This window comes from Manis pentadactyla, chromosome 3, assembly GCF_030020395.1.
Source record: "Manis pentadactyla isolate mManPen7 chromosome 3, mManPen7.hap1, whole genome shotgun sequence".
NCBI lineage: Eukaryota > Metazoa > Chordata > Mammalia > Pholidota > Manidae > Manis > Manis pentadactyla.
In genome coordinates, this window is record NC_080021.1 from 46,466,233 (window position 1) to 46,479,181 (window position 12,949).

Consider the following 12,949-nt stretch of genomic DNA (forward strand, 5'->3'; position numbering starts at 1 on the left):
CTGTGAAAGCCTTAGCATCTACTGCTTGTGGAATCCAGTCTAGTTGGGGATGTAGTCAGTAAATTAGTAAAACTGAATGAATGACCTGATTATTGCACATTGTGATCCTGCTGTGAAAGAAGTGAGCAGGAAACGATAGAAAACAGTGCTGGGGAGAAAACTACTAGGGTGACCAGGAACAGCCCCTTTGAGAAGGAGACATGGACCAGCCTGCAAAGAAGGGGAGAGAACATTCTAATTGGAGGGAGTAGCATGTGCAAAGGCCTTGAGGTTTGCACTCCCTGAGGTGTGAAGGAGCTTGATGTTTTCAAGTCTCAGAAAGAACACTATTTTCTTCCACAGCTGGAGATGTGAATGAGGGAGAAGGTAGCACAAACTGGGAGGGCAGGTAGCTGCATGCCACGTTATTCAGGGTCTTAAGGCAAGGCAGGGAGCTTGGATTTTCTTTGCGATGGAATATGAAGCCATTAAAAGGGTTTAGTCAGGGGAGAAATATGAACTATGTTTTTTATGTTTTATGTTTTAAAAAGAATGCTGGGCCTGCTGTGTGAAGAACAGATGGAGGTGGGCTGGAGAGAAAAAAGGAGAGCTGTGAAGGGGCTCCTGCACTGGTTTGGGTGAAAGGGCAGTGGCTTGTATCCAGTGGGGACAGAGGTGAACAGATGGGGATGGGGGAGATGGTGGTGCAGGTAGCACTGGCAGGGCTGAGCGTGGGGGTTATTCTCTGCTCATCCTAAAGCCCTCCTCTGTGGAGCCCTGAGGCTCTGGGAGCACAGTTTGAAAATCACTAATCCATGGAATGTAAAAATGAGTTTGACTGACATTTTCAGACACATAACAATTATTTGACTGAACTGACTAGGTTACCTAGTGGTTGGATCTATAATTCTCCTGAAGTGAAGATTCTAGTTTGTCATGTTCCGAAGTTACAAGACAGCTTTTGATGATGGAAGTATCTTTATTGAGGTATATATAAACTGTTTACCACATGTTTTATTTAAAGTGTTAATTGAATGAAATAATTTCTAAATCTTTGACTTTCAATCTTATGATAGAAATGTCATGATTGAAAGTCAGGATTTCAAAGAAAGAGGAAGCAAAGATGAATTGAGTCAGTGATTTAACAGCACACACACAAAATCAAACTAAGTCACGTTGCTGTGCTTGATCTCAGTTTTGAAAAGCTATACCCATTCTTTCAATGAACAGTGGAAGGTTAAGTCATCAGTGGTGTACCTTTTAGGCTGTGGGCAGGTTGTGCTTCTCTATTTAATTTGGCTGCAATAACACATGTGCTGATGGAGCACAGGCTTGATTATTGTAATTCTCTTCCAGTAGGACTTCCAGCAGGGCTTCTCTGTCACCTGCTGCTTGGGCAGAATACAGCGGCACATCTGTGGCTGATGGGAGAATGGGCAATCATATTACCCCGTCCCGTATAATTTGATATGTGCAGGTCACTGAGGACTCTGGCAATGTTTCTTTGTTTTTCTCTCTCTCCCATTCTCTCTTTTTTAAAAAGGATGAAAATTACATTTCCTCTGTATCCATGCCTATCTATTTTCACAGTCATTTATCTTTTCTTAGGGAGATTTGCATGGCGTTTTACCTACTCTCAAGTCACATGTCATTTTAGGCATAACATATCCATGCTGTTTGTAATGTGAATGACAAACAAAATGAGACTACGTAGTGAGAGCGTGAGGCACTCTTTTTATAGATTTTATTTCTACTTAAAGAGGCTTTTATCGCATGGAAGGATGAAGAGTTTCTATCCTATCCTATCCTACCCTATCTTATCCTATCCTATCCTATTCTTCTATTCTTTTCTGTTTCATTCCACGCCCTTCCATTCTATCTTTCTCTTCACCAGTTCTTAAGCCTGACAGCAGCCTGGAAGAGAGAGGCAGCTATTGCTGCAGCTTTGCCTGTGGTTGGTAATGTAGCTTTTGACCCACATGGTTGCTGAATGTCGGAAAAGCTGAGGTCATCAGGAATAATGACACTGTGGACTTCTCTGGACTACCAGGTGCCTCTGTTTATTGTCCGAAGAGCATCCTTTTTTTTTTTGGGTTTAAGAAGGTTTAAGTCTGTTTAGAGTGGTGGAAAATTGGACTGGAAGAAAGATCAGCAATTAGTGTGCACAACTCTGGGCTCCTATCCAGAGGGGAAATATAAGGCAAGGCACACATGTAGGGGACACACATCCTGCCTTCATGGCCAGATGGGCATTGGGCCTCTGGTTTCCTTCACTGGCAAGTTTACTGGTGTTAGATTGGGTGGGGGAAACATGAAAAAATTGAAAAAGTGTCAGGCAGTTGAAACAGAAGTATTCTACCCACCACGGGTGCCCTAGAAGGGAGATGTGGGCTGACCTGACTTTTCAAAAGACAAGAACAAGTTTTAGGAAGGAGGTAGAGCCGTGTAGAAACTAATTTTCATTATTAGACATTGGTAAAATTGACCTAAGGTATTGATTACCTAGATGTAGGCTGGGGTGAAAATCCTGGCCTTGAATTACAGCTCCAGTTCTTCTGAGTGTCTGTAGGTTTTTACATCTCTGGTCCTCAGTTTCTTCATGTGGAATGTGTGGATAATCATATAATTCTCAGTGTTGCTGAGAGGACTAAATGAGGTAATGAAGATTCAAAGAGATAATTGTGAAGCTCCTGCCAGCACCTCTTCCTGTCTCTTTCAAAAGTTAATTTTGAGTTCCATTTATTTTGAAAAGCCCTCTGTGACTAACCAAGCCCACAATGTGGTACATATTTATGTATGTTGCTATTTACTACCAGGTCAGTAAATAGCTTATGTTCTTAACTAGTCTAGGTAGTTTCTAAAGTCTTTGAGAGCATAGCACATAACTTGTATTTTTTGGAGTAGGCTGTTGAGTCTGGTATGGTGAGTTGTACATGAGCTGTACTTAATGGAGATTTGTTCATTGATAACTGCAGTGACTTATTGATTTTTTGAAGTTCAGTAGTTTTCTTAGTGATATTCTTAGGGAGCCCTATGTAAGTCACTGTGTAATGTCTACAGACATTGTCCAAAGGCTTTAGCACTTCTCTTGAGACTGGAACCAAGCTGTATACTTGAAGAATTTTCCTGCCTCAAGACAGGGCAGCAGAGAACAGGAAGCTGTGGAGAAGAATTTCCATGGAGGATTTTTCTTAAATACACTGCTTCCTTTGACAGTTCAGGTTCCAACTATGCTAAAATGTTGATGACAATGGTGAAGATAATAGTCACAGTAATGGCGATGACCAGGGTTAGCACTTAGAGTCCTTATTATGTGCCATATGACCTTGAATAAGTAACTGTGACCTTAATGATAACTTATTCCTGGGAATAATTATAATCCCTCTTTAACAGATGAGGAAACTGAGGCTCAGTGACATTAAATTATTAATGTCACAAATAACTTATTCAAGGTCACAGGGATAGTAAATCTCAGTGTGTATGAATTATGAAGGATGGCTGAAATGCCTTGCTTTGGATTATGCCTCTGCTATAGCCAGCATGCTGGAAAGTGCATGCATACACACACACACACACACACACCTGTATTTTGTGTACAGCTATTTTGTGACAAACTGCTATTTTTTATTGTTAGTAATTTTGATTGAAAGAAACTGCTAGTAATTTTGATTGATATATTTAATTCTATCCACAGGATGAATCCATGACCCCTCTTTCTCTATCCCTCTTTCCTTCTTTCTGACAAACACAGTCAAAGTAGGCAGACACAAAGGCAGTCTTTTCTAACTGTCATGAAGATCAGATTAGTGAGTATGCTACTATAGTAAACTAATTAAATTCTATGAGAAAGTTCTAAAAAATGTTTACTTTGACACTGTTTTGTCTTTTAAAACATGGAGTATTATGTCTGCAGATTTATCTTATGCAGATACAGTGGAAGCATTGTGTAAAAGACTGAAGCATACTTTGTTAGAGTGAGGTCTAAGAAAAGTCAAAGAACAAGGAATCTAACCAACAAGCATTTTAATAGATGGATAGTCCCACTAAGATTAGAGAATGGTTTGTAGCAAGAAGTAGTAAAGCTATAAGTGGATGTCAATAGTTAAAGCAAGGAAGTTTTATTTCATACAGCAGTGAAAGCCATCCCTGCTGTGCATATATCATCACTTCTGCTGAAATGAACTGTACAGTGTCTGTCTTAGTTTGGTGAGTGGAGAGCCTAATTCTTGGAACACTTCTCAGCCAAGGAGTACTAATGCTGTTGAGATGGTGTCAATGCTCAAGGTTCCCCTTGGCTTTACAGACTTACAGTGATATATTCCTGGGCTCTGTTAGTTACTGGCTTTTAGAAGGATTTCAGTTTAAATTTGCAATCTCTGGGCTAAGAGTGGGACCCTTTTTTGGCTGTTCATTATAAATAAACAAGTCCTCAATGCAGTTTTCTCTTTTGTCAGAACCTATGGGGCAGGGAGTCAGTCCATCAGTGAAGGCATTGTTTCTTGTAGATAAAGGACATGTGACAATAATGTGCTACTTTACAGTGACTTTTAAACCGTTGGATGAAATTACCCCATGACTTATACTTGGAAGTAATAAATGAAATATTTTGGGGGCATATACTAGAATCAGTCACTTCATGAATTCTAATAGGCGTGTGTAAAAGATTTGTGTAATGCTCCAGGTTGTGGACATGTCCATGGGGGAAGTCTGACAGACACTCATATAGCTGAAGGAGACATTTTCTAACACCAACCTTGAAGACAAAAACAGACTGCAAGTAATGATGGAAATTGCTTTCTTTTTGGGATCTGGAAAGGAAATGTCAGGCAAGATAGGACTCAGGGCTTAGAGGGATAGGGTAAGCTCAGAAGCATACTAGACAAGTTTCTAGATTGTTGTGATTAATATGCTCCCCACTCTTTTGTAAAAATACTTCTGAGGCTCCTTAAGGGAATTTATGTGTATCACTTGGAGTTTTAAAAAAAATGCCTGATGTACAGCATGGTGACTACAGCTAACACTACAGTATTGCATATTTGAAAGTGACTAAAGAGTAGATCCTAAAATTTCTCATCACAAAAAAATGTACTTATGTATGGTGATGGATGTCAACTAAATTTATTGTGGTGATCATTTTGTGCAATATATACATATATAAAATCATTGTTATATTCCTAAAATTAATACAGTGTTATATGTCATTTATATCTAAAAAAAAGTCTAATTGTCTTCCAACTCATAATATCCTAGATGGATTAAGTCCACAAGACCTTTTAAGTGATCATACATAGAAATAGCTAGACTCTTAGAGAGTTTTTGTTTTGAGATTTAGTGAATATTTTTATGATGTGATTGATTTCATTTCTTCTACAATTATTTTTTTACAGTGTGTATGTATGTGTTTTCATTTAGGGAAATGGCCATAGACATTATTGAAAAATAGAGAGTACAGGGTGCCTTGGGTTTGAGCTCACTCCCACTCATGTCTTCTTGTAACAATGGGCAAGTCACGTCACTTCTCTGGTCCTCAGTTACTTTATTTGTGGCTACATATAAAGTGCATGGTGCTGCTTGAGTATAAATACGCTTTTAATATACACAGACCATTTCTTTTTTACTCATCACTGTGAGGTGGACACTACATGGAGGAGTGGCACCAGACGTGGAGCAGGGAGGAGGGGAAAGAGAATGCAGGAGTGGGAGCATTGTGTGGGCCTGTGGCAGTGGTGCACTGTGGACGGAGTTAATGACAGGGAATAAAAAAAGCAAGGTAAGTCATTGTATTTAATAAAATAAATAAAATAAACCTCTTTTATATTTCAGAGTTATTAACAAACCTTTTATATTTCAGAGTTATGAACACAACTCTGCACCCATGGCTCAAAAAATTAAAGCAAAAAAGGGAGAGCTAGACCAAGTGAGCAGTTCTCTATCTGTTTAATCTCATCAACTGGCAATATTTCCAACACTCTTTGGGAACTGATAAATGGGAATTAGGAAAGATGTTAAAAAATCTAGTAAGATGTGTGACCTTCATTTTGTAAATAAAATGACATTCAAATATGTAAAATATAGGGAAGATACCAGAAAAAAAGACAGGTCTTTAAATTCAACAAATGTATCTTTTATTTTATTTTTTATTTTTTATTTTGGTATCATTAATCTACAATTAAATGAAGAACATTATGTTTACTAGGCTCCTCCCTTTACCAAGACCCCCCCCCCACACCCCATTACAGTCACTGTCCATCAGCATAGTAAGATGCTGTAGAGTCACGACTTCAACAAATGTATCTTTTGGATAACTTATCACATTATGTTTATTTTTCTCATTTTTTTTTTCTTGGGCTGGTAAAAAAGTCATCTTGAGTGGTCACAGGCCATAGGACTGGCAGTTAGAAACCAGTGAGTCCTTTCCAGAATTCATTCTATGATTTTTGTTGGAATTTTCTGGGAGGGAACTATTAGGTGAGTGCTCTTCTAGGTTTATTTAAAATCTCAAGAGTGTAATGTTTATGGTGCTTGTAAGGCAGGGACTGGAGGGGAAGAACAACTCTTTGTCGCCTTCTTGGGACAGCAGCTGAGCTGCTCTGCGTGTATGCAGGGAATGTGTGCACAGCGCATGTGCCCTTGGAAACAGTGGGGAGTGCCGAGATGCAACCTCAGTCACCCTGCTGGGATTATCATCTTTAGATCGAGTTTTACAATTAGAATGGTATGAATAACATAAATAAACTGGTGGTGATTTACCTTGCCTTTTTTATTTCATTTCCTGGAGTTTTATGACTTGAGTTTTGTGAAAATCTCCATTACCAGTCAGTGGGTAGTCCACCCATCTAAAATTATTTGTTGATTGTCTGAGAAATAATTTTTCCCCAAGGAAGTCCAGCATTGACAAAGCACTGATTTAATTGTTAAACAACTCTGGTTGTTTTTCCATAGTTCTTTGGTCATGGGTAGATTTTCAGTGTTCTGAGGGCACCCCCTAGCTTTGTGGTAGTACTCAGGCAATCAGTGTACACTTGAGTGGGAAAGCCTGCTTTCTGGGGATTCAATTTCCCCTTTTATATTTGGGCGGATGAGAAGAGCCAGGCAGTGATCTCCTGGAGGCAGAGATGAGAGCCTCCTTCTGTCCTCTCATGGCTCTCTAATGTCACTGGGCTGACTACTGATGCACATCTAGGGTAGGAGCGTCCCACTACCCGAAGCCATGATTTCTTGTTGCATAATTGCAGTACCTGTAGTGGTGTAACAATTAGCGGCCCTAAGAGGAAACTAGAAAGCACTTTGGATTATTTCTGTTAGCACATGTGAGTCCTCTAAGCTTTGGGCTTTTCCTGGTTGGTCCGAGAGGCCAAACTTAGTCTTGGCCCAAAGGGCCACCACAGTGGGGAGAGGGTGGGTGAGGGACATGTCTCCCCAAGTTTAAAGTCACACAGGGAGCTTAAAAGACATCCCTGATGTTTATACCAGGTTACTCTCTCTCAAAGAGGGATGTTAAGTTCATTAAGTGGAAATTTCATTCTACTCATCTCCAACTGAATGTTGTATATAATTGAACTTACTGTGTGTGTGTGGGGGCAGCGGGTGGCCGTGGGTGGGGGGTGCATTCTGTTGCAGTAATGAAGTAGCTTTGGAAACCAGTCTTTCTGTTTTGTGAAGACAGGACCCTTTAAAGACGGGAAGACAGAGGAAAGAGGACTGTAATACACTAAAAAGGCAGCAGCCTAGATACTGACGTGTGAGCTCATTTTGTTTGGTCAGGGCCTCCACCCTTCGCTTTCTTGTGGTACTGTCTACTTCCCATAAACACAGAGGCTAGGTTTCTCTCAGAACCAGAACTGCCATTAAACTTTCTGCTACTCTCTAGGTCTCAATCAATGAAAACATATTATTTCAACCACCCGTAGTAAACATTTTAACCCATTAAAAAATACTCTTGACTTTTCACATTCAGTCAATTACTAAGAGAAGATTTTTTCCCCCCAAATAGTTCTTTCTATTCTCATCATAATTACCTAACACAGGCCCCCAAAACTTCCTGCCTGGACTTCAGTGTCGTCCTCCTAGCCTGCTTCCTTGAATTCAGGATGTTAGTCCTTCCACTCCATTCTGTGTACTTGATTTTGGACTCATCTTTCCTCCCTTCCTATCATCATCTTCCCTGTCTTAACCAGTGTATACAGTGCATCAAGTCTCAACTCTACTACTTGAGCTTCTCCATGATTCATTGACTCCATGTGCATTTATTGAGTATCTTCAGGGCATCAGACATAATGCTAGGGACTAGATATAAGAAAACACAAGCCCCACCTTTGATGAGCATCAATTCCTGTTGAGGAGAAGGACATAGAGTGTAGGAGGGAGTTCCAGAGGCAGAGAAGGCTTTACAAAGGAAGTGACCTTGGAAATCAGTCTGAGGGAGAGGAACTCTTCAGACAAGAGGGATTTCCAAGAAGAAGGAAGTACATGAAGAGAGATAAAAGGGCACAGATTTGAGAGGTGGCACCAATTCAGCAGTTAGCCAGGATGGCTTGAGGGAGGATGTTGGTAAGAGTGGCTGCAAGTGAGACTTAATAGATAGGAAAGAGGCAGTGGCTGGAGGTGGGCCCCCTTGCTATGGCTCCCATGCTCCCCAGCAGAGAGCCTGGGCTCTGACCAGGCCTGCCTTTTCCTACCTGGGCCCTTACTGCCATTTTCCTGGATCCTTCTATTTTTAAGGTGAAATTCCCATGCCACTCATTCCATGGAGACTTCCTAGGCTTCTTGGGTCCTCTTTGCAGTGCCCTCTGTTTCTATTTTTTTTTTTTGTGGTAGAGTAAACATCATATAATGTTTACCATTGTAACCATATTTACGTGTGCTAAGTGGCATTAAGTACATTACACTGTTGTGCAGCCATCACCACCTCCATGTGCTTTTTCTTATCTTCCTCACACTGAAATGCTGTACCCTTAAAGACTAACTCCTCTTCCCCCATTTCCCTCATCCCTTGCAACCACCATTCTACTTTCTGTCTCTCTGAATTTGATGACTCCAGGAACCTCATGTAAGTGGAATCATACAATATTTGCCTTTTGTGACTAACTTCGTTCACTTAGTATAATATCTTCAAGTTTCATCCATGATGAAGGATGTGTCAGAATTTCCCTCCTTTTTAAGGCTGAATATTATTTTATTGTATGTACATGCCACCTTTTGTTTCTCCATTAATCTGTCAATGGGTATTTGCTTGCTTCCACCTTTGGCTGTTGTGAATAATGCTGCACAACATTGGCTGTTGTGAACATTTGTGTGCAAGTATCCTTTTGAGCCCTGTATTCACTTCTTTGGGGGTTCCTGTAGCCTTTGTTACACAATTTGGTATGAAATAGTTTATTTTATTGCTTATTTATTGCTGATATTATGTTGTAATACTTCTGAACACCTACTAAGTAGTATGGAATAGATGGTCATGTATAGCAACAACCACAGCCACTAACATTTATTGAGCACTTACTGTGTACCCAGCACTCCTCTTCATGCTTTACACATATAACATATTTAATCCTTAGAATACCTCATGAGAAGAACACTTATTGCCCATATTTGGCAGATGAGGAAGTGGGCACATGTAACTTACCCAGGGCATAGAGCAAGAGGTATATATTATTAACTCTCCTAGAAACTCAGAGCAGCAGGTATTATTGTCTTCATTTATTCAGATGAGAAGATTATTGTTCTGAGAAATTAAGTGGCATACTTAATACCATTGAGTTAAGCAATAGAGATCAATACAACCTTGGTTTACCTGACTCCAATTCCCACACTCTATCCCCTGCAGTGTATTTTATTTTATTTTGTTATTTTATTGCTGAACCAGATTGTACAGTCTTGAGAAAAGAAAACATCCCCCTGATTACTGCACATTTCTAAGTACATAGTCAGTGATCACTATATGTTTGATTTCTCATTGTTAGATCGAAAAGTGTATGAACATACAAGATTCAAGGAAAGGACAGAATAGTTTTGAGTGGAGAGTTGGGTTTGAGGACAGGGGGATGGGAAGAAATCATTTAAAACAATCAGAAAGAAATTAGTGCTAAATAACCATTGTTTTTCTTTTGTATTTCTGTGATCTATAAGTATGTCATAATACATGGAATGCGCTGTTACATATGCTGCCTCCCATGGGGGAGAAAACCCATTGATTATTCACAAGTTACATTGCTCTCGTGAATTATTAAAATTTGCTAATGAGATGAGAAGCAGCCTCAAAATCCCATCAGGCTGCTGTTTGTGAAGCTCCTGCCATGGAGGGGTCTTTCCTGTGAGGCGGGAAGAGCTTGGGGAAGCCAGGCTGTGAGGGGACAGCTGACAGGGAGAGTCAGAGTGAGGATGGATGGCACCGGTGGGAGGAGGGCATGTGTGAATTGAGAAGTAGGATCCATCCATTATATAAAAATAAACAATAAGCAACTTTTGAATTGCAATGCTCTATTTCCTTGTGGGACTCAAATGACTATCCAAACCACTTGAGCTACATTTTTATGGTTTATGAAGCTCAAGGGAATTATCTACTTGTAATTTATAGTTGCTGGTTCCACGTAGTGTTTATGGCTCCGTATGCTATGTACAATGATATCGTGTGCATGCCTGTACACAGGGGTTAATTAATGACCTAGAGATTATCCTTGGCTGGACTTATTAATATCTATGTGTTGGAAAACATGTGCTTCCGTACTGAAAAATAAGAGCGGTTCAGGGCCAAGAGCAGTAGCTTTGGAGTTTGGAATGACACTCTATGGTTACACCAGTTGCAGGTTCAGTCTCTGGAGTTCTGCATGCATTGTGTACCTTTCCTGCTCATCCTCTAAACTATTGCAATAAGTGAAGCAATTAAAAGTTAAATTAGATACTTCGAATAAATTTCTTTCCTACATTTTTTGGTAAGTGCATTGGCTGTAAAAGTTGCAATTGATTTTTTTGGTTATTCCTTCTTTGAGAAGCAGTGAGTCTTCTCCATTTCTTGCAGCTGGGGGTGGGTCCTGTACAGGAATGTCTTCTGGGGCCCTACATGTGAAGAACAGAGAGAAGGTCGGATACATGTTGCAATTTTATTGACTTCTTGTCTTTAGAGTAGCTCTTGCTAAAACTAGATTTTAGAGTGTTAAAGTGACTTAATTAGGTTGAGTTCAGTTGTTTTCAAACTTTTTAAAATCCATAGATGTCTTTTTTAATGAAAATCACATGTAGAAGTCAACAGATAAAACAGATAAAAAACAGATAAAAAAGAGTAGCTGCACCAGTCCCTCTGGCTAGTAGGGAGGTAGTGTGGTGCAGTGGCTACAAGTATGAACCGTGGTGTTAGACTGGGGGGTTCAGGTCCCAAGTTATCCCATTTACTTAAATGGGCAAGTTACTTAACCTTGTGCCTCAATTTCTCCAACTATATAATGGGTATGATAAAAATAAAACTTGCCTCATAGAGTTACTGTGAAGATTAAAGAATGGAGTTGATATCAGTTAAGTACTTAGAACAGTGTCTGGCATGGGATACTTTCCATCAGCTGCTGCTATTGAAACTACCCAAGGGCTCAATGAAAAAACATGAAAACCTCTGAGTTATTTGAATCCCTGCCATGTGCCAGGCACAGGTCTTAGTGCTGGTGAATGAAACAAAATCACTTTTCTGACTCTTATATTCCACTGGTCTAGCCCAGGGGTCAAGCATACATTTTCTGGAAAGGGCCAGATAGTAAAGGTTTAGGCTCTGCAGACCATACTGTCTCTGCCATTGTAGCACTTGAGCTACAATGTAAATGTAAATTAGGAGAAGAAAAAGCATTTGAAAAAGCCTTGTTTGCTTCTTCATACAACAAACATTAGTTAAGTACCTACTATGTGTCAAGCACCATGCAAGGAGCCCTCAAAGGGCTAACCTGGTGGAGAAGGAGACAGTAAACAGTTATAAAACATAGAAAGAAATCTTGTGAGGGGTAAGTAAAAATGGGGGGGAGATGATGCAGGTGTGTGTCTGTAAGCCCACGTGCAATGTGGAGCCACTGCTGCGTTCTGAACAGAGGAAGCCATGCTCCAAAAGGACAGGCTCACTCTTGGCTGCTTTTGAGAATGAACTGTAGAAGCAGAGGCCATTGCCTCAATCCAGATGAGAGGTGACTATGGCTGCCACAGTAATAGCAGTGGATGGAGGGAACAGGAGGAGATCAGATCCTGGATGTGGGTTTTAAATGTGGCACTGATTGACATTTCCTTCAGATTGGCATATGAAGATTATGAGAGAAGTTAAGGGTGACCCTCTGCTTATAGTACTCACAGGGTTCCCAGGCTGATCACACAGCCCAAGAACCTTCTTTTATGGATGGGAGAACTGAGAGGGGTGACTTGCTCCAGGTCTCAGCAGCAAATGAGTGGCTGCCCTTGATCTAAGGGGCACGGCTCCATCTCCCTTTTCTATTCATCATTGTTTATCTTTGTGTTAATCTTCTTCTCCCTTCCCTGAAACTACAGAGCTAGGTGCCCTTCCTCTATCCTTTGCAGTGTGTCCTGTTTTTACTTACCCCTCACAAGATTTCCCTCTGTGTTTTATAACTGTCTACTGTCTCCTCCTCCACCAGGTTAGCCCTTTAAGGGCTCCTTGCATGGTGCTCGACACATAGTAGGTACTTAACTAACATTTGTTGTGTGAAGAAGCAAGCAAGGTTTTTTCAAATGGTTTTTCTTCTCCTAGTTTAAAGTCATTCTAAAATCTGATTATTGTTCTTCTATAGTTTTTCTTCTTTCACCAACTTTCCCTTCTGTGTTTTTTTTATTTCTTTTTATTTTTCATTGAATCTTTACTTGCATTTACTTCATATTTTCTATTTTAAGAGTTTCCCTAGAGCCTCTCACATTGGAGGGAAAGTCTTTTGATTTTCATTTTAAATTACATCCATTAACTAGTAACACATCAGGTAGTAAGGCATTTGAT